Below are 5,063 nucleotides of genomic sequence, written 5' to 3' on the forward strand. Positions count from 1 at the left end.
AAAAAAAAAAAAAAAAAAAAAAAGCACTAGACCATGTCTCTCACCACATACTAAACTGAAATTAAAATGGCTTAAAGATCGAAATATTAAAACAGAAAGAGTAACCTGCTGGAAGACAGAATGGGCAGAGCTCTTAAAGACTTAGATGGGGGTCGGGGAGATAGCTCAGTAGAATAACCACTTGCCTGGGAAGCACAAGAGCCTGAGTTCAATCCCCAGCTCCACCAAAAAAAAAAAAAAAAAAAAAAAGACTTAGATGTAGGAAAGACATGAACAAACCCCAATCACATAGGAAAGACTACAAAGAATCACCAACTTGGATCTAATGTTATTTAAAAGATTTGCACAGCAAAAGAAATCAATACAATGAAGAGACAACGCAGTGTGGGCAAAAATTTTGCCTATTTCTCAGACAAAAGACTCATAGATAGAATATATAAAGAATTCAAACAAGTCAGATGCCTCGAACTTAAAGACCCAATCCAAAAATGGGCATCTGAAATGAATACACACTTTTCAGATGAAGAAGTACAAAGAGCAAATAAGTACATACAGAAAATGTTGAACATCAATGGTCTTTAAGAGTTGCAAATTAAGACACTGAGATTCCGTCTCACTCTGGAAAGAGTGGCTATCATTAAGAAATCAACTAATTACAAATGCTTCCCAAAAGAATTAAAAGCATTATACCACAGTGATATGAGAATACTCATGTTTACAGCAGTGCAGTTAATAATAGCTAAATCTTGGAAACAACCTAAATAACCATCAACCAATGAACAGACTTTTTTACAGAATGGAGTATTATTCTGCCACAAATAAGGATAATTTCCAGACATTTCTAGGTGAATGGATGCACCCTGAGACCACACTCTTTAGTGAAATCAATCAGACACACATATTCAAGTATTACACGGCTTCTCTGGCGTGAGAAACTGAAAGTGTAAATAAGGACCAAAATGTATACTAGTTTTGTGAAATAGGAAAGTTTTCAAATTGGAAGGGGAATTAGGAAGCAGGGAGAAGGAAGGGAAAAGAAAAAAAGAGGAAGGAAAAAAATGGAAGCAATGCTTTTGTAAATAAAGAGGGGAAATGAGTCGAAGAGAAAGGAGGGAATGAAAAAAAAAAAAGCAGCAGCAGCAAGATACATCATGTGGGGCTGGGGATGAGGCTCAGCAGCATCAGTGGCTTCCTGGCAAGCGCAAGGTCCCGGGTTCAATCCCTGATACCAAAAGAAAAAAAAGGTATTTTACGTACAGGTACAGATATTCCCCACAATGAATGTGATCTTTATGTATTTCTAAAATGTAGCAATAAAATTAATTTTTACAAACTTCAGCTACAACTGCAATAAATAAATAAAATAGAACCCAGCATCTCATCACCATAATTAATGATGTGCAATTTATATAAAGGACAGTACTAAGAAAGACAACTCATACTGTTTCATAAATGTTCCATAAAATGCTTTTAAACATAAAATAGTGTGGGAGAGCCAACAGGAAAATAAAGGCTGAACTGACCTCTCCTGCGAGCTCTAGAGAGGATGGCAGCGTGTGTGACATGCTGCAGGGAAAAGTAATACATCTGAGATGCTGCTGCCTACTCAGATATGTTCCATGAATGGTGGGCGACACACGCATTCTGTTTTACTCTTACTGCTTGTGCCCATGTCTGATACCTTGAATAAATCCACAGTGTGCCAGTCACTCAGGGCTCTTTGTTGAAATAAGACAAGAGTCCCCTGGGCCCCCAGATTTTAACCTAATTCTGTGTCTCCTTCTGTTTCATCTTTGTCACCCATTGGCCTAGCACAAATTCATAGGTTGTTCGCCTACAAAAGTGTTCAAATATAATATTCATATGAATCTATGTAATACTGGCCTATCTCTACAACTCTACATAGGTTTTGCTGTACTATATAAAATGCCTTTTTCAAATTAGCTAAACATTCAAGTAGGTAGATAATGCAAAAAGAACATCTTCAGTTACACAGCATATTACATCTATAATCAATTTCTAGACTCAAAAATAAATTTGAACATTTTTAAAGTTTCTCCTCCTAACTGGCAGGAAAAATAAATCAGAGGGGTGTGTGGGTGTGTGTGTGTGGGCGGGTGTGCATGTGTGTGTTTAATACAGGGTCTTGCTACACAGTTAGGACTAATAATGATCCTCTTGTCTCAGCCTCCCCAGTACTAGGATTACAGGAGTGTGCCACCACACCCAGTTTCAGGGCCGGCCCAGCACATCAGGGGTTCTGGGGCTGTCACAGCAGTACCAGGGGATCAAACTTGGGACCCTGTACTTGCCAGACAGATACTCAGACCTCCAAACTATCTCTCCAGCCCCTAATCAGAATATTTTCATTTGCATTTATTTTTGACAAGTGAAATAAATGGTTACAATTCCATACTGAGTCTTCCTGTAGAAAATAGTTTCTAAAAATTCAACAACTAGCCCATCAACTTTATGAGGTCATGTTATATACCCATATCTATAGATATATAAAATACAGACACAAAACAATTACTTATAATTCAGTTAATTCTCTACTTTAGAGACTGTGTGGTCCTCCAACAAAGGATGTGTTTTATAATGATTGATTCTTTATCCCAACACTGCTAGAAATTGTCTTATGTATAATAATTGGTCAATAAATATTTGCTAAATTAAATTGAATGAAATTTATAATCTAAGTCAGAGTCTTTTAATTAAATTGTTTAAAAGAAACTAGATTTTCCTAAAGAGCAACTGTATTGCTCTAAAATAAAATCAAAAATTAATATTGTACATAAAACTTGAGTTCTTTCAGTATCTTAGAGATTAAAAATAAAAGCCATTGGATGTACTTGTTTAATTACTGAGAATTCAATTTAGTTGCAACTGACAGACAGCCCAAAACAAAGAAGAGACAAGTTTTTTCTACATAAAAGTGCACGCAGGCAGATCAGGCTCTTGGATGGACTCTACAGCCACCAATGAACTGGCTTTTTCTCTTACGTCGCTCTGCTACCATGAATCCCCAACTCCTGCCACCAGGGGAGGGTGATTACATTTTAGGTGGTAGGAATAAGAGAAGAAAAGTAACTACCTTCCTTTCCTCTGAAAGCACTTCCTAAATATTGCTTCCACGTGTTCAAATCCCACTGGCCAGAATCCATCATGTGGTTGTGTCTAGAAGCTAGCAAGCCTGAAGAACACGATCTTTACTCTAGTGGCCAAGTGTTTAGATGAAAATGGAGAGCACTGTTACAACAGAAGAGGAAAAGAAACATAAAGGGCACAGAGGTTTGTCCATTATAGAAGGGACACAGAGCTTTCAGTCAAATCAATATGGAGCAAATAAACAAATTAGTTTCTAAAAAACTTCCAGAGCAAGAATATCACATGAGCTTTAAAACCACAGATAATGCTAATTAATGAGGAGAGTTAGAAGCCTTTCCTACCGAGATATTGCTTTTGATTGAAGCCATTACAATTCTCATCCCAAATGATCTACACGAAGGCTTAATATAAGGAACTTCAACTCGGTTAAAGGATGTATTATGAAAAAGAATAAATAATGCATTAACACCAAGATCTAAGAGGAATGGAGAGACCCATTTAGAATTACCTTCCTACACTACTCTGGTTATAATCAAATGCATCCCCTTCTTCCCTGCATAATAATGAATGCTCTAGAGTCGAATACTGTCTAATATCAAAGGCAATGAGAATGAAATATAGAGCGATTGAAGAAAACACAAAATAAGGGAAACACACTCTCGGGTCTCCTCCTGGCTCTCAGGAGCTAGCTCTCTCAATAAATTTTGCCTACTCTTGAGAAGAAAAAAAAAAAAAAGACACAAATAATAAAATAATTTTGAGAATCTTAGATATTCTCTAAAAGATTTACAAGACTCTTTAAGAGACATGGGTTGCCTACCTCATCCCAATATACCCCCAAAACAATTACTTCACAGATTCAAGACAAATAAAAATGAAGCTACTTTTTGATGTGCTATTATGTGGGTTTTGTGTTAACTAAGATCCATCAGGACCACCTCCCCAAGGGTCAATTACTAAGGTTTCATTCTGATACTTGCATGAAAGCTAAGGATCAGAAGATAAAAGTAAGCAAAAGATAAAAGTACAGAAATTAGAAGAAAAATAGTGGCATGGAGCTGGGAAAAAAGTAGAAGCAAGAAGAAAGAGCAGGAGAGAGACAGAAGGAAGAACAAAACATCCAAGACAGAAGGAGTGGTGTGTAACACGGTAACAGCAAAGAGCAATGGGAAGGGCGCAGGGCTAGGGCCCTACACGTAGTCCACACAATGTAGTACAGAAAACTGAATTTGAATTCATCAGCAACTGGAGGACATCCACCAGGTCAGCCTTATTTGTTGTGATTCAGATTTTTCATATTTAATCACAAAAGACTGAAGAAGCATTCTGCTGGTGGCCTGCACTTATTACTAGGCAGATGAGAGCTTGGCTTCTTGAGATGTCCAAGTTGATCCTTACAGCATCATTATGAAGCAAGAATCCTCTACCCCACTTCCCACTGAGGTTCAGAGAAAGGGACTCATCAAAGGTTACCCTGAACTAATTTGAGTTTCAGGTACGCAAGCTGCTACTTGTGTTATGGACAAGGCATTTAACCTCTATGAAAGCTGTCTGTAAAATGGTCTGTAAAAAGCTGTCTTATAATGTAAAATTATATTATTAATATTATGCAGATATTCACATATATTTGATTATCTATGCAAATATACACTGTAAAGGGGAAAACATAATTCATCTGATAATTATAAAAACTACAATGTTCAGTGTAAAAGACTATTATAGAGTTTTGTGTACTAGTTCTTCCTGAACACATTCTTGGTGGCTTGAGCTACCCATGGTATCTGCATGACTGTCCCACCAGGTGGCATGGAACAGTCCTATCAGGTGGTACAAGCCGTATGATGGGACAGCTGGGCATGTGTGGCCCCATCATGAATATGCTACACACTATGATGGAAGATGGAAAGAATATGAAAGGAAGGGAAGGGAAGGGAAGGGAAGGGAAGGGAAGGGAA

General features: G+C 37.4%; 1 protein-coding gene across 9 annotated transcripts in view; it reads right to left on the reverse strand.

Moving 5' to 3' along the window:
- Rgs7 (regulator of G protein signaling 7) overlaps positions 1-5,063 on the reverse strand; it is a 544,505-nt gene that overhangs the window by 524,055 nt on the left and 15,387 nt on the right. The gene's annotated exons all lie outside the window — the stretch shown is intronic.

This window comes from Octodon degus, unplaced genomic scaffold (genome assembly GCF_000260255.1).
Source record: "Octodon degus isolate 3935 unplaced genomic scaffold, OctDeg1.0 scaffold00017, whole genome shotgun sequence".
NCBI lineage: Eukaryota > Metazoa > Chordata > Mammalia > Rodentia > Octodontidae > Octodon > Octodon degus.